This window comes from Cherax quadricarinatus, chromosome 11 (genome assembly GCF_038502225.1).
Source record: "Cherax quadricarinatus isolate ZL_2023a chromosome 11, ASM3850222v1, whole genome shotgun sequence".
Lineage (NCBI taxonomy): Eukaryota > Metazoa > Arthropoda > Malacostraca > Decapoda > Parastacidae > Cherax > Cherax quadricarinatus.
The window spans coordinates 23,473,497-23,497,453 of record NC_091302.1 but is presented as its reverse complement, the minus strand read 5'-3'; positions in this window follow the sequence as shown (position 1 = coordinate 23,497,453).

The following is a 23,957-nucleotide window of genomic DNA, read 5'->3' as shown; positions in this document are numbered from 1 at the left end:
GTGCAATGATGAGTGTGTGGAAGCGAGTGTGCAATGATGAGTGTGTGGCAGCGAGTGTGCAATGATGAGTGTGTGGAAGCGAGTGTGCAATGATGAGTGTGTGGTAGCGAGTGTGCAATGATGAGTGTGTGGTAGCGAGTGTGCAATGATGAGTGTGTGGCAGCGAGTGTGCAATGATGAGTGTGTGGTAGCGAGTGTGCAATGATGAGTGTGTGGCAGCGAGTGTGCAATGATGAGTGTGTGGAAGCGAGTGTGCAATGATGAGTGTGTGGTAGCGAGTGTGCAATGATGATGAGTGTGTAGTAAGGAGTGTGCAATGATGAGTGTGTGGTAACGAGTGTGCAATGATGAGTGTGTGGAAGCGAGTGTGCAATGATGAGTGTGTGGTAGCGAGTGTGCAATGATGAGTGTGTGGTAGCGAGTGTGCAATGATGAGTGTGTGGTAACGAGTGTGCAATGATGTGTGTGTGGTAGCGAGTGTGCAATGATGAGTGTGTGGTAGCGAGTGTGCAATGATGAGTGTGTGGTAGCGAGTGTGCAATGATGAGTGTGTGGTAGCGAGTGTGCAATGATGAGTGTGTGGTAGCGAGTGTGCAATGATGATGAGTGTGTAGTAAGGAGTGTGCAATGATGAGTGTGTGGAAGCGAGTGTGCAATGATGAGTGTGTGGTAGCGAGTGTGCAATGATGAGTGTGTGGCAGCGAGTGTGCAATGATGATGAGTGTGTAGTAAGGAGTGTGCAATGATGAGTGTGTGGTAGCGAGTGTGCAATGATGAGTGGGTGGAAGCGAGTGTGCAATGATGAGTGTGTGGTAGCGAGTGTGCAATGATGAGTGTGTGGTAGCGAGTGTGCAATGAGTGTGTGGCAGCGAGTGTGTAATGATGAGTGTGTGGAAGCGAGTGTGCAATGATGAGTGTGTGGTAGCGAGTGTGCAATGATGAGTGTGTGGTAGCGAGTGTGCAATGATGATGAGTGTGTAGTAAGGAGTGTGCAATGATGAGTGTGTGGTAGCGAGTGTGCAATGATGAGTGTGTGGAAGCGAGTGTGCAATGATGAGTGTGTGGTAGCGAGTGTGCAATGATGAGTGTGTGGCAGCGAGTGTGCAATGATGAGTGTGTGGTAGCGAGTGTGCAATGATGAGTGTGTGGCAGCGAGTGTGCAATGATGAGTGTGTGGAAGCGAGTGTGCAATGATGAGTGTGTGGTAGCGAGTGTGCAATGATGAGTGTGTGGTAGCGAGTGTGCAATGATGATGAGTGTGTAGTAAGGAGTGTGCAATGATGAGTGTGTGGTAGCGAGTGTGCAATGATGAGTGTGTGGAAGCGAGTGTGCAATGATGATGAGTGTGTAATAAGGAGTGTGCAATGATGAGTGTGTGGTAGCGAGTGTGCAATGATGATGAGTGTGTAGTAAGGAGTGTGCAATGATGAGTGTGTGGTAGCGAGTGTGCAATGATGAGTGTGTGGAAGCGAGTGTGCAATGATGATGAGTGTGTAGTAAGGAGTGTGCAATGATGAATGTGTGGTAGCGAGTGTGCAATGATGAGTGTGTGGAAGCGAGTGTGCAATGATGAGTGTGTGGTAGCGAGTGTGCAATGATGAGTGTGTGGTAGCGAGTGTGCAATGATGAGTGTGTGGTAGCGAGTGTGCAATGATGAGTGTGTGGTAGCGAGTGTGCAATGATGATGAGTGTGTAGTAAGGAGTGTGCAATGATGAGTGTGTGGAAGCGAGTGTGCAATGATGAGTGTGTGGTAGCGAGTGTGCAATGATGAGTGTGTGGCAGCGAGTGTGCAATGATGATGAGTGTGTAGTAAGGAGTGTGCAATGATGAGTGTGTGGTAGCGAGTGTGCAATGATGAGTGTGTGGAAGCGAGTGTGCAATGATGAGTGTGTGGTAGCGAGTGTGCAATGATGAGTGTGTGGTAGCGAGTGTGCAATGATGAGTGTGTGGTAGCGAGTGTGCAATGATGAGTGTGTGGCAGCGAGTGTGCAATGATGAGTGTGTGGTAGCGAGTGTGCAATGATGAGTGTGTGGCAGCGAGTGTGCAATGATGAGTGTGTGGAAGCGAGTGTGCAATGATGAGTGTGTGGTAGCGAGTGTGCAATGATGATGAGTGTGTAGTAAGGAGTGTGCAATGATGAGTGTGTGGTAGCGAGTGTGCAATGATGAGTGTGTGGCAGCGAGTGTGCAATGATGATGAGTGTGAAGTAAGGAGTGTGCAATGATGAGTGTGTGGTAGCGAGTGTGCAATGATGAGTGTGTGGAAGCGAGTGTGCAATGATGAGTGTGTGGTAGCGAGTGTGCAATGATGAGTGTGTGGTAGCGAGTGTGCAATGATGAGTGTGTGGTAGCGAGTGTGCAATGATGAGTGTGTGGTAGCGAGTGTGCAATGATGATGAGTGTGTAGTAAGGAGTGTGCAATGATGAGTGTGTGGAAGCGAGTGTGCAATGATGAGTGTGTGGTAGCGAGTGTGCAATGATGAGTGTGTGGTAGCGAGTGTGCAATGATGAGTGTGTTGCAGCGAGTGTGCAATGATGAGTGTGTGGCAGCGAGTGTGCAATGATGAGTGTGTGGTAGCGAGTGTGCAATGATGAGTGTGTGGTAACGAGTGTGCAATGATGAGTGTGTGGTAGCGAGTGTGCAATGATGAGTGTGTGGTAGCGAGTGTGCAATGATGAGTGTGTGGTAACGAGTGTGCAATGATGAGTGTGTAGTAACGAGTGTGCAATGATAAGTGTGTGGTAACGAGTGTGCAATGATGAGTGTGTAGTAACGAGTGTGCAATGATAAGTGTGTGGTAACGAGTGTGCAATGATGAGTGTGTGGTAACGAGTGTACAATGATAAGTGTGTGGTTTTAGTGGATGATGAGAAACTGATGGCGTGGAGTGTTGTTGTGCTATATTCACGAGTGTGAATTATAGATGTTAGTTTATAAGTTCTGTGCTATACTCACGAGTGTGAATTATAGATGTTAGTTTATAAGTTCTGTGCTATACTCACGAGTGTGAATTATAGATGTTAGTTTATAAGTTCTGTGCTATACTCACGAGTGTGAATTATAGATGTTAGTTTATAAGTTCTGTACTATAATCACGAGTGTGAATTATAGATGTTAGTTTATAAGTGCTGTACACAAATAACCCTCACATAAAAGAGAGGAGCCCACGACGACGTTTCGGTCCGACTTGGACCATTTTCAAAGTCACACTAACGAGAAGGAGAGCAGGATTGGTACATATAGGATGGAGGTGGTAGTAGTGGAGGTGGTAGGGAGGAGGTAGTAAGAGTAGGAGGGGCCAGTCAAATACTAAGAAAGAGGAGCACTGCAAGGGAGCTGGTGCCGACAGAGGGTAAGAGCAGGAACACCGAGGGGGGGTAAAAAACAAATAAATAGGTAAATAAAGAAGGAACAAATACACAGGGCAGAAGGAAGACAACCCAAAGGAAAAGAAGGAAAAAGGAAAGGGGAAGAGGGAGAAGAAAAAAAAAAGAGGAATCAGGTTAGGTCACGAGTGTTCTGAAGTTTCGAGCATTTTACAATGTAGTGGGAGAGGAAGACATCTACAGAGACGAAGCCAGGACTAAGATTCATACAAGGAAAGTTGTGCATTAGGGAGAATTCAACCAGACGGCGATTGTTAAAGTTGGAAGCAGGGAAGACAGTTTTAGCAGAAGACCAGTCAACAGGATGGCTGTGACCTCTGACGTGACAGAAAAGAGCATTGTCTATCAGAAAGGGATTGACCAGTTTCTCCAAATTATTGAAGAGGACAGGAGGAGCAAGAAATAGAGTAGACACCAGGAACATCTGTAGAGGGAGGAGAGGTATGAACGAGATTAGTGCGAAGAGTGTTAGTCTGGCGGAAAGTAAGTTTGATGTCTAAGAAATGGAGAGAGTTGCTGAGATTAGAAAGACCGGAAATGTAGGGAAGGCAGAGGACAGAAGAGTTCCCAGGAGTAGAGAGTTTGTAAGAGAAGAAATTACGTTTAGCACGTGAGAAGGCAGAGTCTATGAAATGGGAAGGGTAGCCAAGACGGGAAAATGAATTATGAAGAGTGGAAATTTCTGATTGAAGGAACTGAGGATCACATATGTGGAGAGCACGGAGAAATGGTTGGAAGAGACTGGAGTCATGAGGCCACAGAGCAAAGATGTAATTAACATAGCGGAGCCAGAGTGAAGGTCGCACTTCGATAGTAGGAAGAAGAACAGTCTCGAAGTATCTCATGTAAAGATTAGCAAGGACAGGAGAGAGAGGAGAGCCCATAGCGACACCGAAGGTTTGAGAATAATATTTCCCTTGGAAGGAAAATAAATTAGAGTCCACACAGAGGCAGATAAGATCAAAAAAGACATCAATAGGTACAGGGAGATGAAGAAACCCTTCATTGGCCTTCTCTCTAAGAAAATCAAGGACATATCAAGAGGAACATTGGTGAAGAGGGACTCAACGTCAAGACTAAGCATCTTACAGGTCGGGAGAGTGCGAACCCGTTCAATGAAGTCTTGAGAGTGACGGAGGTGGGCAGAAGAGACAGTACCACGAAAGGGAGTGAGGGTTTTGGCCAGCCAAGAAGCAAGAGAATAAGAGACAGAACCTCTATAGGATATGATAGGACGTAGGGGAATATCAGGTTCATGGGTTTTGGGAAGGCCATAGAAATATGGCAGAGAGGGACAGATGACACGAAAACGTTGAACAAGGTGAAAGTCAGGAGGACTGGAGTCTGAAGTGCTCTTTCTTGAGGGAAGGTCCACTTGAAAAGAACATTGTTCTTAATGACTAGATGTATTAACAAGATTAACGAGCGCGGTGTTCAGTCCGAGGGAGACAATCTAACCAGAGGTACTAACAAGATTAACGAACGCAGTGTTCAATCTGAGGTAGAGACTCTGAACAGAGGTGTTAGCAAGATCAAGGAGCGTGGTGTTCACCTTGAAGTAAACATCCTGACCAACAATATTAACAAGATTAACGAGCGCAGTGTTCACTCTGAGGTAGACACTGCCCACATGTATTAACAAGATTAACGAGCGCGGTGTTCACTCTTAGGTAGACACTGAACAGAGGTATTAACAAGATTAACGAGCGTGGTGTTCACTCTCAGGTAGACACTCTGAAAAGAGGTATTAACAAGATTAACGAGAGCGATGTTCACTCTGAGGAAGACACTGACCAGAGGTATTACCAAAATTAACGAGCGCGATGCTCACTCTGAGATACACAGGCTGACCAGAGGTAATAACATGATTAACAAACATGGTGTTCACTCTGAGGCAGACAATGACCAGAGGTATTAACAAGATTAACGAGTGCAGTGTTCACTGTGAGGCAGACACTGACCACAGGTATTAACAAGATTAACGAGCGCAGTGTTCACGCTGAGGTAGACACTCTGACCAGAGATATTAACAAGATTAACGAGCGCAGTGTTCGCGCTGAGGTAGACACTCTGACCAGAGATATTAACAAGATTAACGAGAGCAGTGTTCACTCTGAGGTGGACACTCTGACAAGAGGTATTAACGAGATTAACGATCGTGGTATTCACTGTCAGGTCAACAAGCTGACCAGAGGTTGTGCAAGAATGGTATATAATACCGACAAGATGAAATTAAGACACATGTGCAACATCTGGGTATCTTTATTGTAGACGTTTCGCCATCCAGTGGCTTTATCAATACAAATTCTAGGACATAACTTGAAGACAGTAGAACTATGTACAGAAGATGAGGTAATCAGTCCCTCAACCTTGGAGTAGGTGCGAAGAGCACTGACCAAATGGGTCAACAAGATTAACGAGCTTGGTGTTCACTCTGAGGGAGACAGTTTGACCGGAGGTATTAACAAGATTAACGAGCATCGTGCTCACTCTGATATAGACACTCTGACCAGAGGAATTAACAAGATTAACGACCGTGGTGTTCACTCTGAGGTAGACACTCTGACCAGAGGTGCTAACAAGATTAACGAGTGTGGTGTTCACTCTGAGGTAGACACTGGCAAGGGATATTAACAGGATTAACGTGAGTAGTGTTCACTCTGAGGTAGACACGCTGACCAGAGCATTTTGGTCACTCTGAGGTACACGCTCTGACCAGAGGTATTAACAAGATTAACGAGCGTGATGTTCACTCTGAGATAGACACTGACCAGAGGTATTAACAAGATTAACGAGCATTTTGGTCACTCTGAGGTAGACACTAACCAGAGGTATTAACAAGATTAACGAGCGTAGTGTTCACTCTGAGGTAGACACTGTCACCAGAGGTATTACAAAGATTAACGAGCGGGGTGTTCACTCTCAGGTAGACAGTGACCAGTGGCATTAACAAGATTAACGAGCGTGGTGTTCACTCTGAGGTAGACACTCTGGTAAGAGGTATTAACAAGATTAAAAGGACACAAGTGCAACTAATGTGACATTTATTGTGGCAACGTTTCGCTCTCCAGGAGCTTTATCAAGCCATTAATGGCTTGATAAAGCTCCTGGAGAGCGAAACGTTGCCACAATAAATGTCACATTAGTTGCACTTGTGTCCTTTTACTTTACATATTGTCGGTAATTCTACCAACTTTATTACTATTAACAAGATTAACGAGAGCTGTGTTCACTCTGTGGTAGACACTTTGACCAGAGGTGTTAACAAGATTAACGAGCTTGGTGTTCACTCTGAGGTAGACACTCTGATCAGAGGTATTAACAAGATTAACGAGCGTGGTGTTCACTCTAAGCTAGACACTCTGATCAGAGGTGTTAACAAGATTAACGAGAGTGGTGGTCACTTTGAGGAAGACACTTTGACCAGAAGTGTTAACAAGATTAACGAGCGCAGTATTCACTCTGAGGTAGACGCTGACCAGAGGTATTAACAAGATTAATGTGCGTAGTGTTAACTCTGAGGTAGACAGTGACCAGAGGTATTAACAAGGTGAACGAGCGCGGTGTTCACTCTGAGGTAGACACTGTGACCAGAGGTATTAACAAGATTAACGAGCGTCGTGTTCACTCTCAGGTAAACACTGTGACCAGAGGTGTTAACAAGATTAACGAGCGTAGTATTCACTCTGAGGTAGACAGTGACCAGAGGTATTAACAAGGTGAACGAGCGCGGTGTTCACTCTGAGGTAGACACTGTGACCAGAGGTATTAACAAGATTAACGAGCGTCGTGTTCACTCTGAGGTAGACACTGTGACCAGAGGTGTTAACAAGATTAACGAGCGCGGTGTTCACTCTGAGGTAGACACTCTGAGGAAGACACTCTGAGGTAGACACTCTGAAGTAGAGACTCTGAGGTAGAAACTCTGAGGTAGACACTCTGAGGTAGACACTCTGAGGTAGACACTCTGAGGTAGACATTAAAGGAAGTTTTTAAATTTAGTAAAAGACATTAATAAACTTCACAAGGGAAGTTTCTGAAGTTAATAAAGGAAGTTTCTGAAGTAGTAAAGGCTTCTAAAGTTAATAAAGAAGGTTTCTGAAGTTAATAAAGAAGGTTTCTAAAGTTAATAAAGAAGGTTTCTAAAAGCAAATAAAGAAGGTTTCTAAAGTTAATAAAGAAGGTTTCTTAAGTTAATAAAGAAAGTTTCTAAAGTTAATAAAGAAGGTTTCTAAAGTTAGTAAAGGAGGTTTCTAATGTTAGTAAAGAAGGTTTCTAAAGTTAGTAAAGAAGGTCTCCAAAGTTAATAAAGAAGGTTTCTTGAGTTAATAAAGAAGGTTTCTTAAGTTAGTAAAGAAGGTTTCTAAAGTTAGTAAAGAAGGTTTCTAAAGTTAGTAAAAAAGGTATCTAAAGTTAATAAAGAAGGTTTCTAAAGTTAGTAAAGAAGGTTTCTAAAGTTAGTAAAGAAGGTTTCTAAAGTTAATAAAGAAGGTTTCTAAAGTTAGTAGAGAAAGTTTCTTAAGTTAATAAAGAAGGTTTCTAAAGTTAGTAAAGAAGGTTTCTAAAGTTAATAAAGAAGGCTTCTAAAGTTAGTAAAGAAGGTCTCCAAAGTTAATAAAGAAGGTTTCTTAAGTTAATAAAGAAGGTTTCTTAAGTTAGTAAAGAAGGTTTCTAAAGTTAGTAAAGAAGGTTTCTAAAGTTAGTAAAGAAGGTTTCTAAAGTTAGTAAAGAAGGTTCCTAAAGTTAGTAAAGAAGGTTTCTAAAGTTAGTAAAGAAGGTTTCTTAAGTTAGTAAAGAAGGTTTCTAAAGTTAGTAAAGAAGGTTTCTTAAGTTAGTAAAGAAGGTTTCTAAAGTTAATAAAGAAGGTTTCTAAAGTTAGTAAAGAAGGTTTCTAAAGTTAGTAAAGAAGGTTCCTAAAGTTAGTAAAGAAGGTTTCTAAAGTTAATAAAGAAGGTTTCTAAATTTAGTAAAGAAGGTTTCTAAAGTTAGTAAAGAAGGTTTCTTAAGTTAGTAAAGAAGGTTTCTAAAGTTAATAAAGAAGGTTTCTAAAGTTAGTAAAGAAGGTTTCTAAAGTTAGTAAAAAAGGTATCTAAAGTTAATAAAGAAGGTTTCTAAAGTTAGTAAAGGTTTCTAAAGTTAGTAAAGAAGGTTTCTAAACTTAATAAAGAAGGTTTCTAAAGTTAGTAGAGAAAGTTTCTAAAGTTAGTAAAGAAGGTTTCTAAAGTTAGTAAAGAAGGTTTCTAAAGTTAGTAAAGAAGGTTTCTAAAGTTAATAAAGAAGGTTTCTAAAGTTAATAAAGGTTTCTTAAGTTAATAAAGAAGGTTTCTAAAGTTAGTAAAGAAGGTTTCTAAAGTTAATAAAGAAGGCTTCTAAAGTTAGTAAAGAAGGTTTCTAAAGTTAGTAAAGAAAGTTTCTAAAGTTAATAAAGAAGGTTTCTAAAGTTAGTAAAGAAGGTTTCTAAAGTAAGTAAAGAAGGTTTCTAAAGTTAGTAAAGAAGGTTTCTAAAGTTAATAAAGAAGGTTTCTAAAGTTAGTAAAGAAGGTTTCTAAAGTTAGTAAAGAAGGTTTCTAAAGTTAATAAAGAAGGTTTCTAAAGTTAGTAAAGAAGGTTTCTAAAGTTAGTAAAGAAGGTTTCTAAAGTTAATAAAGTAGGTTTCTAAAGTTATTAAAGAAGGTTTCTAAAGTTAGTAAAGAAGGTTTCTAAAGTTAATAAAGAAGGTTTCAAAAGTTAGTAAAGAAGGTTTCTAAAGTTAGTAAAGAAGGTTTCTAAAGTTAATAAAGAAGGTTTCTAAAGTTAGTAGAGAAAGTTTCTAAAGTTAGTAAAGAAGGTTTCTAAAGTTAGTAAAGAAGGTTTCTAAAGTTAATAAAGAAGGTTTCTAAAGTTAGTAAAGAAGGTTTCTAAAGTTAATAAAGAAGGTTTCTAAAGTTAGTAAAGAAGGTTTCTAAAGTTAGTTAAGAAGGTTTCTAAAGTTAATAAAGAAGGTTTCTAAAGTTAGTAGAGAAAGTTTCAGAAGTTAGTAAAGAAGGTTTCTAAAGTTAGTAAAAACGATTTCTAAAGTTAATAAAGAAGGTTTCTAAAGTTAATAAAGAAGGTTTCTTAAGTTAATAAAAAAGGTTTCTAAAGTTCGTAAAGAAGGTAACTAAAGTTAATAAAGGAGGTTTCTAAAGTTAGTAAAGAAGGTTTCTAAAGTTAGTAAAGAAGGTGTCTAAAGTTAATAAAGAAGGTTTCTAAAGTTAGTAAAGAAGGTTTCTAAAGTTAGTAAAGAAGGTTTCTAAAGTTAATAAAGAAGGTTTCTAAAGTTAGTAAAGAAGGTTTCTAAAGTTAGTAAAGAAGGTTTCTAAAGTTAATAAAGAAGGTTTCTAAAGTTAGTAAAGAAGGTTTCTAAAGTTAGTAAAGAAGGTTTCTAAAGTTAATAAAGAAGGTTTCTAAAGTTAGTAGAGAAAGTTTTTAAAGTTAGTAAAGAAGGTTTCTAAAGTTAGTAAAGAAGGTTTCTAAAGTTAGTAAAAAAGGTTTCTAAAGTTAATAAAGAAGGTTTCTAAAGTTAATAAAGAAGGTTTCTAAAGTTAGTAAAGAAGGTTTCTAAAGTTAGTTAAGAAGGTTTCTAAAATTAATAAAGAAGGTTTCTAAAGTTAGTAGAGAAAGTTTCAGAAGTTAGTAAAGAAGGTTTCTAAAGTTAGTAAAGAAGGTTTCTAAAGTTAGTAAAGAAGGTTTCTAAAGTTAGTAAAAAAGGTTTCTAAAGTTAATAAAGAAGGTTTCTAAAGTTAATAAAGAAGGTTTCTTAAGTTAATAAAAAAGGTTTCTAAAGTTAGTAAAGAAGGTATCTAAAGTTAATAAAGGAAGTTTCTAAAGTTATTAAAGAAGGTTTCTAAAGTTAGTAAAGAAGGTTTCTAAAGTTAATAAAGAAGGTTTCTAAAGTTAGTAAAGAAGGTTTCTAAAGTTAGTAAAGAAGGTTTCTAAAGTTAATAAAGAAGGTTTCTAAAGTTAGTAAAGAATATTTCTAAAGTTAGTAAAGAAGGTTTCTAAAGCTAATAAAGAAGGTTTCTAAAGTTAGTAAAGAAGGTTTCTAAAGTTAATAAATGAGGTTTCTAAAGTTAATAAAGAAAGTTTCTAAAGTTAGTAAAGAAGGTTTCTATAGTAAAGAAGGTTTCTAAAGTTAGTAAAGAAGTTTTCTAAAGTTAGTAAAGAAGGTTTCTAAAGTTAGTAAAGAAGGTTTCTAAAGTTAGTAAAGAAGGTTTCTAAAGTTTGTAAAGAAGGTTTCTAAAGTTAGTAAAGAAGGTTTCTAAAGTTAGTAAAGAAGGTTTCTAAAGTTAGTAAAGAAGGTTTCTAAAGTTTGTAAAGAAGGTTTCTAAAGTTAGTAAAGAAGGTTTCTAAAGTCCCTAAATGAAGTTTAAAAAAAAGAGTTTTAATTATATGTTAACGTTATTTTTACCTTTTTTTTATTTTTTAAATTGTAATTGTTTGGAAATATGTAAAGATTATTTTAGAAAATTGTTAAGGCCATTTAGAAAATTTGTAAAGATCATTTAGCAAATTTATTAAGGTTATGTTGAAAAATCTTAAAAGTTCATTAAAAAAGTTGTGAAGATCGTTGAAAAAAATATCGTAAAGAAAGTTGAGTATATTAAGATGATGACTAACGTAATAATGTGATGATACAACATAATGATGTGATGATGCAACATAATGATATGATGATACACTAGAATATATTTCATGGTTTTGAGATTTAATGGAATTTTCCCGTCTTACTCTCTTTCTTCTCTAACCCTTTTCCTTTTCTCCCTTTCACATATCTTTTGCCTATCTTTCTTACCCTCTCTCCATCTCACCTTTTTCCCAAAACCCTCTCTCCCTCTAGCCCCTCTCACCTTCTCTCTCTCTAGCCCTCTCACCCTCTCTCCCTCTAGCCCCTCTCACCCTCTCTCCCTCTAGCCCCTCTCACCCTCTCTCCCTCTAGCCCCTCTCACCCTCTCTCCCTCTAGCCCCTCTCACCCTTTCTCCATCTCTTCCTTTTTTTGATGATTTTTTTATTTAAAAAAGGCACTACTTTTTCATGAGAACCACCTTGAGTTAATAAGGATATGCACACTCTCTAATAAAAACCACCTTTCTTTAATAAAAACCACCTATCTTTATTGTCTTCAAGTTATGTCCTGGAATTTGTGTTGATAAAGCCACTGGATGGCGAAACGTCCACAATAAAGATACCCAGATGTTGCACATGTGTCTTAGTCTCATCTTGTCGGTATTGTATACCATTATTGTACATTACTTACTTACTTATTTACTTACTTACTTACTTACTTACTTACTTACTTACTTACTTACTTACTTACTTACTAACTAACTTACTTACTTACTTCTCTGTCTACTACAAACAACTTGAGGGTGAGGACACCTGTCTTATTTTGATTTTCATTATTTACCCTCCGATTTCATTCATTTTTTTTTTAGAATCATCTTTAGAAACTCTTTACACACTCGACCAACAAATAAATGAATGAAAAATAAAATAATGAACAATGGATTTGGCAACTGACATGTTGATACAGGCGGAGACAAAAGTGTGTTGATACAAGTGGAGACAAAAGTGTGTTGATACAGGCGGAGACAAAAGTGTGTTGATACAAGTGGAGACAAAAGTGTGTTGATACAGGCGGAGACAAAAGTGTGTTGATACAGGTGGAGACAAAAGTGTGTTGATACAGGTGGAGACAAAAGTGTGTTGATACAGGTGGAGACAAAAGTGTGTTGATACAGGTGGAGACAAAAGTGTGTTGATACAGGCGGAGACAAAAGTGTGTTGATACAGGTGGAGACAAAAGTGTGTTGATACAGGCGGAGACAAAAGTGTGTTGATACAGGTGGAGACAAAAGTGTGTTGATACAGGCGGAGACAAAAGTGTGTTGATACAGGTGGAGACAAAAGTGTGTTGATACAGGCGGAGACAAAAGTGTGTTGATGCAGGTGGGGACAAAAGTGTGTTGATACAGGTGGAGACAAAAGTGTGTTGATACAGGCGGAGACAAAAGTGTGTTGATGCAGGTGGGGACAAAAGTGTGTTGATGCAGGTGGAGACAAAAGTGTTGTGATGAATCTCTACTGATAAACTGATGTCCAGTTGATTTTTCTGTGAATATTAATAATGTAATTTTCCATTTTTTCATCTCCACAAAAAGTAAAGTTGGTAAGTTTTTGTCAAAATAAAATATTTGTCCTTTACGGCTGCCAACAAATGAAAAAAAAAAATCCTGGCTAATTGGAATTTTTTTTCATATAACTGTAAAATATTCATCGATGAATACTTACTGTGAAAATTGTTTCACTTCATCCAATATTTATAGAGAATCATCAGTAGTTATCTCACTAACTTAGTCTCCAGATATTCCAGGATAAGACAAGATAAGGTAAGATTTTCTTCGGATTTTTAACCCCGGAAGGTTAGCCACTCAGGATAACCCAAGAAAGTCAGTGCGTCATCGAGGACTGTCTAACTTATTTCCATTGTGGTCCTTAATCTTGTCCCCAACATATCACTGACGTCACAGCGTCTCCAACACTACATACATACTCTTACAGATCTCCAACAGGAACAACATATCACTGACGTCACAGCGTCTCCAACACTACATACATACTCTTACAGATCTCCAACAGGAACAACATATCACTGACATCACAGCGTCTCCAACACTACATACATACTCTTACAGATCTCCAACAGGAACAACATATCACTGACATCACAGCGTCTCCAACACTACATACATACTCTTACAGATCTCCAACAGGAACAACATATCACTGACATCACAGCGTCTCCAACACTACATACATACTCTTACAGATCTCCAACAGGAACAACATATCACTGACATCACAGCGTCTCCAACACTATATACATACTCTTACAGATCTCCAACAGGAACAACATATCACTGACGTCACAGCGTCTCCAACACTACATACATACTCTTACAGATCTCCAACAGGAACAACATATCACTGACATCACAGCGTCTCCAACACTACATACATACTCTTACAGATCTCCAACAGGAACAACATATCACTGACATCACAGCGTCTCCAACACTACAGACATACTCTTACAGATCTCCACCAGGAACAACATACCACTGACGTCACAGCGTCTCCAACACTACAGACATACTCTTACAGATCTCCACCAGGAACAACATATCACTGACGTCACAGCGTCTCCAACACTACAGACATACTCTTACAGATCTCCACCAGGAACAACATACCACTGACGTCACAGCGTCTCCAACACTACAGACATACTCTTACAGATCTCCACCAGGAACAACATACCACTGACGTCACAGCGTCTCCAACACTACAGACATACTCTTACAGATCTCCACCAGGAACAACATACCACTGACGTCACAGCGTCTCCAACACTACAGACATACTCTTACAGATCTCCGCCAGGAACAACATACCACTGACGTCACAGCGTCTCCAACACTACAGACATACTCTTACAGATCTCCGCCAGGAACAACATACGACTGATGTCACAGCGTCTCCAACACTACAGACATACTCTTACAGATCTCCATCAGGAACAACATACCACTGACGTCACAGCGTCTCCAACACTACAGACACTCTGACAGATCTCCACCAGGAGCAACATACCACTGACGTCACAGCGTCTCCAACACCTTGGATAGCTGTGGAAATAAATGGTATAAAATACCGACACAATGGAAATATAAACACATATGCAGTATAATGTGATCGTTTATTGACTACGTTTCGCCCACACAGTGGGCTTTTTCAAGTCACAAACAGATCTACCTGGGGTGGAAGGAACGCGAATATTTATAGTCAGGTTCAGAATGCTGAGGTCAGGTGGAGAATGCTGCATCTGATGATGTACCGAGTGGGGTTATAGAGTCTAAAATCTTGGGTAGCTTGGAAAGGAGATTGGATAAGTTTGTGAGCAGACCTTCTACAGTGTTCCTCCATTCCTATGTTCTTATGTGGGATAGCGATGAAGAAGTTTCTTGGCAAGTGGTTCAGCTATGTTACAGAAGCCACTATTCTGGTTGAAGTTGTCGGTTACATCATCAGATGCAGCATTCTCCACCTGACCTCAGCATTCTGAACCTGACTATAAATACTCGTTTCCCTTCCACCCCAGGTAGATCTGTTTGTGACTTGAAAAAGCCCACTGTGTGGGCGAAACGTAGTCAATAAAGGATCACATTATACTGCATATGTGTTTATATTTCCACCTGGGATAGGTGCTCCCACTTTGTAATAATGCCAAATACAGATTTTAATAAGCGAAAACAATACAAATACTATAAAATCTAAAATAAATTCCGAAAATTCACTACATAAACAGTAACATACTGGGAAGCAGGATTCATTCATAGCTTTAAGAAAAGGTATGATAAAGCGCATGGAGTACGAAGAGTGACCCAGTAGCGGCCAGTGAAGAGGTGGGGCCAAGAGCTATGACTCGACCCCTGCAACCACAACTTGTTGACTACGATGGTGTCACCATAACAAATGTTGTAGTGATTATACTTCCGTGTTGAAACATCGCATGAAGTTGAAACTAAACCAAAAATATTGCGTAACCGATAAGCCAACGAAAGGCTTCGGTCAGATGATCATAAGTTCCAGGAGCGGGTCATCATATGACTAAGACCCGCGTCAGGTAACACTTGTGTTTCATGACGAACCTTACCTAACCTAACCTGGAACTGTTGTCTTTCTTGCACGTGCAACCAAACGCCACCGACTTTTGTACGAACGTTGTATCATGCTCACATAATCTTTCATTTTATCTTTTTAACATTATCTTCATTCTTCTGCAAGCTTAACTTATTTTTCGATTTTTTTTTTTTTTTTTTTTTGGTACCTGCCGGCCAGCGCTCACGTCTCTCATCCTAGAGTTGACAAATATATGCAGTCTCTCTTCTAGAAAACCTTGATTAATAAAACTATGCACTCTACTAAAATTATAAGAAAATATCATCTTATTAAAACCAGAGCCTAAATCACTAATTTATTCAGAAAATTAAATTCCCTGATGTAAATATACATGAATTATAAGAAAGTAGATTAACTTAGGAGATGAAGTTTTGTTAGTTGGCTGAGTACTAGGGTGAGTACTAGGCTGAGTACTAGACTGAGTACTAGGCTGAGTACTAGGTTCGCTCAGGTGAAGAAAGTCATATAGAGCAATAGGTATTAGTGCACACCACGGTAATCAAGGCAGAACAGCAGCCAAGAGAGAGCAGTCTACCGTGCTTCAACCAGCTCTAGAATGGAAATGACAAGGGTGACAACATGACCTTCACAATTGCCAGATCCACCTTCTCATTGGCTGAACCTAGATACTGATCTGACGATGGGGCCCCGTTGGATCATCAGATCCTTAGCAACTGGTTCGCTGGTTGGTGAGGTAGCCTATGTGAGTGTGTTAACATGCTTTGAATAAAGATTACATGCATGCAACAGTGGTGGTAGTGGTGGTAGTGTTGGTGTTGGTATTGGTGATGGTGTTGTTGATAGAGGTGTGTGTGTTTTGTATGTGTCTTTATGTGTGCATGAGCACATGTAGTTGCACACTTGTGTACTCAGTTTGTCATACACTACTACATAATGTGTCCTTACTGCAGGGTTCATCAGAGGCTTCCAGTGGGTGGCGACGCCATTGTGCTCTACTCTCCAGGGCTTCTTTTCTGATGTACACAGCTAGAGTGGTGTTCCCTCTGATCATATTCATCTTCATCGCCTCCTACGTCACCTTCATCGGTGATCAGCCATAAATTGTCCTGCGGCTTCACTGCATCAACACAGGTTTTCATTTGAAGAATCTTGAATGCATTCGTTGATGTCATAATAAATTACATATATTGTATATTTTACTTCAGTTTCTATGGAAAATATATATTTTCTAAAATAGAAATGCTAAACCAAGTCTCATACCTACAAGAGGCCAAGAATATGTAAATCAGCAACTTCACTAAGTCTTCAAGATAAAGAGGTCGAGGAGTTGTGAAGATAAACCTGGGAACAGGTGAAGAGTTGAACCCATTGCGAGTGAATTCTAAAACTCCAGGACTCATTCGTCATGAGTTCAAGCCCCATCAGTTCCGTGGTTTGTTTGCAATCGTTTTATTGCTAATTGTAAAGATATTCCCAAGTGGCCCAGAAGCTGGAGAAAAACCCTGTCAAACACTACAAAAATATGATGTAAAACAAATAAGGCTTCGTGAAGAGTCCTTCAAGAGTTCATGGAGCTGGAATTTCACTCCCAGAATCGGCCACTAAACTGGAACAAAACCATGTCAAACTAAGTTTAATTTTGAGACCAGTGAAATAAGGCAGTGTTAATAAATGCATAAGCGACCTAGGAGTAACTAAACACTTCTCAGGACCTTAAATAATTGGAGATCAACCCAATTAAATTTTGAGATTATTCTAAAGAAGCATAAAACATAAATGTTCAAGAGGCCCAAAATATGCTTCTTTTTTTAATACTTAAAAGTGAATATTTTAACAAGACACAACATGGTAGCATTCAGAAACAGTTGGATCTTAGAACCTTGAGAGGCTCAGAAACTGAAAGTCAAACCATTACAACACATGTAAATTCTCAGGTCAGAATCTGGAGCTCAAACTACTAAAAACAAATGTGTTCCTCAAAAAACCTAAGAGCTGCAAGCGCTGTCGTACATTGTTCAAGATGTGAAGTTATTTAAAATTTAATACTTGACTTAATATGTGGCATTTAATCATGAGAGATTCAGTGTAGATACGAACACATTTCTATTATTAGAAGTTACTAGAGAATCAGAACAAATATTGGTTCACACGGGTGTCAGTTTCCCGGCCGAGGAACTTATACCATGAAACAACTTATACCATGAAACAACTTATACCATGAAACAACTAGTGTAACTTTTGATCTTCTCTATTTGAAAAAAAATCTAAAAATATATATTCCATTTTCTTTACAAAACTCAAGAATTTTTTTCATTTGGTCAGATTTGCTCAGTTATCTCTGCTGGAAATTGTTTGTTTGGGAGTTTTAATTAAGCTATTATTCAAACAACAGAGTTAGCAAAGGTTAATATTGTAATAAATATTTAAAAAACAGACAAATGCTAAAAATTATTAAAGGAAAATATAGCGTTAAGTTAGTATATCTTTCAATATTTTTATCTTTCGTTATTATCAGACTAAGAAAATATGAAGGTGCGCTTTTTATAAAATATTTATCAAGTTATTCGTATATTATATTTTATGTAAATTTTCACCGAATAAAGAAATAATTCAATATATATGCGGTTAATGGCATGTGTGTGCGGTTAATGTCATGTGTGTGCGGTTAATAGCATGTGTGTGCGGTTAATGTCATGTGTGTGCGGTTAATGTCATGTGTGTGCAGTTAATGTCATGTATGTGTGGTTAATGTCATGTGTGTGCAGTTAATGTCATGTATGTGTGGTTAATGTCATGTGTGTGTGGTTAATGTCATGTGTGTGCGGTTAATGTCATGTATGTGCGGTTAATGCCATGTGTGTACGGTTAATGTCATGTGTGTGTGGTTAATGTCATGTGTGTGTGGTTAATGTCATGTGTGTGCGGTTAATGTCATGTGTGTGCGATTAATGTCATGAATATGCGGTTAATGTCATGTGTGTGCAGTTAATATCATGTGTGTTTGGTTAATGTCATGTATATGCGGTTAATCTCATGCGTGTGCGGTTAATGTCATGTGTGTGCGGTTAATGTCATGTATGTGCGGTTAATGCCATATATGTGCGGTTTATGTCATGTGTGTGCGGTTAATGTTATGAATGTGGGGTTAATGTCATGCATGTGCAGTTAATGTCATGTGTGTGCGGTTAATGTTATGTATGTGCGGTTAATGTCATGTGTGTGCGGTTAATGTCATGTATGTGCGGTTAATGTCATGTGTGTGCGGTTAATGTCATGTGTGTGCGCTTAATGTCATGTGTATGCGGTTAATGTCATGTGTGTGCGGTTAATGTCATGTGTGTGCGGTTAATGTCATGTGTGTGCGGGTAATGTCATGTGTGTGCGGTTATGCATGTGCGGTTTATGTCATGTGTGTGCGGTTAATGTTATGCATGTGCGGTTAATGTCATGTGTGTGCGGTTAATGTCATGTATGTGCGGTTAATGTCATGTGTGTGCGGTTAATGTCATGTGTGTGCGCTTAATGTCATGTGTATGCGGTTAATGTCATGTGTGTGCGGTTAATGTCATGTGTGTGCGGTTAATGTCATGTGTGTGCGGGTAATGTCATGTGTGTGCGGTTAATGTCATGTGTGTGCGGTTAATGTCATGTGTGTGCGGTTAATGTCATGTGTGTGCGGTTAATGTCATGTGTGTGCGGTTAATGTCATGTATATGCGGTTAATGTCATGTGAGTGCGGGTAATGCCATGTATATGCGGTTAATGTCATGTGTGCGCGGGTAATATTATGTGCGTGCGGTTAATGTCATGTGTGTGCGGTTAATGTCATGTATATGCGGTTAATGTCATGTGAGTGCGGGTAATGCCATGTATATGCGGTTAATGTCATGTGTGCGCGGTTAATGTCTTGTGTGTGCGGTTAATGTCATGTGTGTGCGGTTAAAGTCATGTATGTGCGGTTAATGTTATGTATGTGCGATTAATGTCATGTGTGTGCGGTTAATGTCATGTGTATGCAGCTAATGTCATATGTGTGCGGTTAATGTCATGTATGTGCGGTTAATATCATGTGTGTGCAGGTAATGTCATGTGTGTGCGATAAATGTCATGTGTGTGCGGCTAATGTCATGTATGTGCGTTAATGTCATGTGTGCGAATAATGTCATGTGTGTACGGTTAATGTCATGTGTGTGCGGTTAATGTCATGCATGTGCGGTTAATGTCATGTGTGTGCGGTTAATGTCATGTGTGTGCGGTTAATGTCATGTATGTGCAGTTAATGTCATGTGTGTGCGGTTAATGTCATGTGTGTGCTGTTAATGTCATGTGTGTGCGGTTGATGTCATGTATGTGCGGTTAATGTCATGTGTGTGCTGTTAATGTCATGTGTGTGCAAATAATGTCATGTGTGTACGGTTAATGTCATGTATGTGCAAATAATGTCATGTGTGTACGGTTAATGTCATGTATGTGCAGTTAATGTCATGTGTGTGCTGTTAATGTCATGTGTGTGCAAATAATGTCATGTGTGTACGGTTAATGTCATGTTTGTGCAGTTAATGTCATGTATGTGCGGCTAATGTCATGTGTTTGCGGTTAATGTCACGTATGTGCTCTTAATGTCATGTGTGTGTGGATAATGTCATGTATGTGCGGTTAATCTCATGTGTGTGCGGCTAATGTCATATATGTGCAGTTAATGTCATGTGTGTGCGGTTAATGTCATGTGTGAGTGGTTAATGTCATGTGTGTGCGGTTAATGTCATGTGTGTGTGGTTAATGTCATGTGTGTGCGGTTAATGTAATGTGTGTGTGGTTAGTGTCATGTGTGTGCGGTTATTGTCATGTGTGTGTGGTTAATGTCATGAATATGCGGTTAATGTCATGTGTGTGCGGTTAATGGCATGTGTGCTTGGTTAATGTCATGTATATGCGGTTAATCTCATGCGTGTGCGGTTAATGTCATGTGTGTGCGGTTATGTCATGTATGTGCGGTTAATGCCATATATGTGCGGTTAATGTCATGTGTGTTCGGTTAATGTTATGTATGTGCGGTTAATGTCATGTGTATGCGGTTAACGTCATGTGTGTGCGGTTAATGTTATGTATGTGCGGTTAATGTCATGTGTGTGCGGTTAATGTCATGTGTGTGCGGTTAATGTCATGTGTGTGCGGTTAATGTTATGAATGTGCGGTTAATGTCAAGTATGTGCGTTTAATGTCATGTGTGTGCGGTTAATGTATTGTATGTGCGGTTAATGTCATGTGTGTGCGGTTAATGTCATGTGTGTGCGGTTAATGTCATGTGTGTGCGGTTAATGGCATGTGTGTGCGGTTAATGTCATGTGTGTGCGGTTAATGTCATGTGTGCGCGGGTAATATTATGTGTGTGCGGTTAATGTCATGTGTGTGCGGTTACTGTCATGTATGTGCGGTTAATGTCATGTGAGTGCGGGTAATGCCATGTATGTGCGGTTAATGTCTTGTGTGTGCGGTTAATGTCATGTGTGTGCGGTTAATGTCATTTATGTGCGGATAATGCTATGTATGTGCGATTAATGTCATGTGTGTGCAGTTAATGTCATGTATGTGCGGTTAATGTCATGTGTGTGCAGGTAATGTCATGTGTGTGCAATAAATGTCATGTGTGTGTGCGGCTAATGTCATGTATGTGCGTTAATGTCATGTGTGCGAATAATGTCATGTGTGTACGGTTAATGTCATGTGTGTGCAGTTAATGTCATGCATGTCCGGTTAATGTCACGTCTGTGCGGTGAATGTCATGTGTGTGCGGTTAATGTCATGTATGTGCAGTTAATGTCATGTGTGTGCGGTTAATGTCATGTGTGTGCTGTTAATGTCATGTGTGTGCGGTTGATGTCATGTATGTGCGGTTAATGTCATGTGTGTGCGGTTAATGTCATATATGTGCGGTTAATGTCATGTGTGTGCGGTTAATGTCATGTGTGTGCGGTTAATGTCATGTGGGTGCGGCTAATGTCATGTATGTGCGGTTAATGTTATGAGTGTGCGAATAATGTCATGTGTGTACGGTTAATGTCATGTTTGTACGGTTAATGTCATGTATGTGCGGTTAATGTCATGTGTTTGCGGTTAATGTCACGTGTGTGTGGTTAATGTCATGAATATGCGGTTAATGTCATGTGTGTGCGGTTAATGGCATGTGTGTTTGGTTAATGTCATGTATATGCGGTTAATCTCATGCGTGTGCGGTTAATGTCATGTGTGTGCGGTTAATGTCATGTGTGTGCGGTTAATGTCATGTGTGTGCGGTTAATGTCATGTATGTGCGGTTAATGTTATGTTTGTGCGAATAATGTCATGTGTGTACGGTTAATGTCATGTTTGTGCGGTTAATGTCATGTGTGTGTGGTTAATGTGATGTGTGTGCGGTTAATGTCATGTGTGTGTGGTTAATGTCATGATTATGCGGTTAATGTCATGTGTGTGCGGTTAATGGCATGAGTGTTTGGTTAATGTCATGTATATGCGGTTAATCTCATGTGTGTGCGGTTAATGTCATGTATGTGCGGTTAATGCCATATATGTGCGGTTAATGTCATGTGTGTTCGGTTAATGTTATGTATGTGCGGTTAGTGTCATGTGTATGCGGTTAACGTCATGTGTGTGCGGTTAATGTTATGTATGTGCAGTTAATGTCATGTGTGTGCGGTTAATGTCATGTGGGTGCGGTTAATGTCATGTGTGTGCGGTTAATGTAATGAATGTGCGGTTAATGTGAAGTATGTGCAGTTATTGTCATGTGTGTGCGGTTAATGTCATGTATGTGCGGTTAATGTCATATGTGTGCGGCTAATGTCATGTATGTGCGGTTAATGTCACGTGTGTGCGGTTAATGTCATATATGTGCGGTTAATGTCATGTGTGTGCGGGTAATTTCATGTGTGTGCGGTTAATGTCATTTGTGTGCGGTTAATGTCATGTGAGTGCGGGTAATGTCATGTGTGTGCGGTTAATGTCATGTGTGTGCGGTTAATGTATTGTATGTGCGGTTAATGTCATGTGTGTGCAGTTAATGTCATGTGTGCGGTTAATGTCATGTGTGTTTGCGGTTAATGTCATGTGTGTGCGGTTAATGTCATGTGTGTGCGGTTAATGTCATGTGTGCGCGGGTAATATTATGTGTGTGCGGTTAATGTCATGTGTGTGTGGTTAATGTCATGTATGAGCGGTTAATGTCATGTGAGTGCGGGTAATGTCATGTATGTTCGGTTAATGTCATGTGTGTGCGGTTAATGTCTTGTGTGTGCGGTTAATGTCATGTGTGTGCGGTTAATGTCATGTATGTGCGGTTAAAGTCATGTGAGTGCGGGTAATGTCATGTGTGTGCGGTTAATGTCATGTGTGTGCGATGTCATGTGTGTGCGGCTAATGTCATGTATGTGCGTTAATGTCATGTGTGCGAATAATGTCATGTGTGTACGGTTAATGTCATGTGTGTGCGGTTAATGTCATGTGTGTGCGGTTAATGTTATGTTTGTGCAGTTAATGTCATGTGTGTGCGGTTAATTTCATGTGTGTGCTGTTAATGTCATGTGTGTGCGGTTGATGTCATGTATGTGCGGTTAATGTCATGTGTGTGCGGTTAATGTCATGTGTTAGCTGTTAATGTCATGTGTGTGCGAATAATGTCATGTGTGTGTAGTTAATGTCATGTATGTGCAGTTAATGTCATGTGTGTGCGGTTAATGTCATGTGTGTGCTGTTAATGTCATGTGTGTGCAATTAATGTCATGTGTGTACGGTTAATGTCATGTTTGTGCAGTTAATGTCATGTATGTGCGGTTAATGTCATGAGTTTGCGGTTAATGTCACGTGTGTGCTGTTAATGTCATGTGTGTGCGGTTAATGTCATGTATGTGCGGTTAATGTCATGTGTGTGCGGTTAATGTCATATATGTGCGGATAATGTCATGTGTGTGCGGTTAATGTCATGTGTGTGTGGTTAATGTCATGTGTGTGGGGTTAATGTCATGTGTGTGTGGTTAATGTCATGTGTGTGCGGTTAATGTCATGTGTGTGTGGTTAGTGTCATGTGTGTGCGGTTAATGTCATGTGTGTGTGGTTAATGTCATGAATATGCGGTTAATGTCATGTGTGTGCGGTTAATGGCACGTGTGTTTGGTTAATGTCATGTATATGCGGTTAATCTCATGCGTGTGTGGTTAATGTCATGTGTGTGCGGTTAATGTCATGTATCTGCGGTTAATGCCATATATGTGCGGTTAATGTCATGTGGGTTCGGTTAATGTTATGTATGTGCGGTTAATGTCATGTGTATGCGGTTAACGTCATGTGTGTGCGGTTAATGTTATGTATGTGCGGATAATGTCATGTGTGTGCGGTTAATGTCATGTGTGTGCGGTTAATGTCATGTGTGTGCGGTTAATGTTATGAATGTGCGGTTAATGTCAAGTATGTGCAGTTAATGTCATGTGTGTGCGGTTAATGTATTGTATGTGCGGTTAATGTCATGTGTGTGCGGTTAATGTCATGTGTGTGCGGTTAATGTCATGTGTGTGCGGTTAATGTCATGTGTGTGCGGTTAATGTCATGTGTGCGCGGGTAATATGATGTGTGTGCGGTTAATGTCATGTGTGTTCGGTTAATGTCATGTATGTGCGGTTAATGTCATGTGAGTGCGGGTAATGCCATGCATGTGCGGTTAATGTCATGTGTGTGCGGTTAATGTTTTGTGTGTGCGGTTAATGTCATGTGTGTGCGGTTAATGTCATGTATGTGCAGTTAATGTCATGTGTGTGCGGTTAATGTCATGTGTATGCGGTTAACGTCATGTGTGTGCGG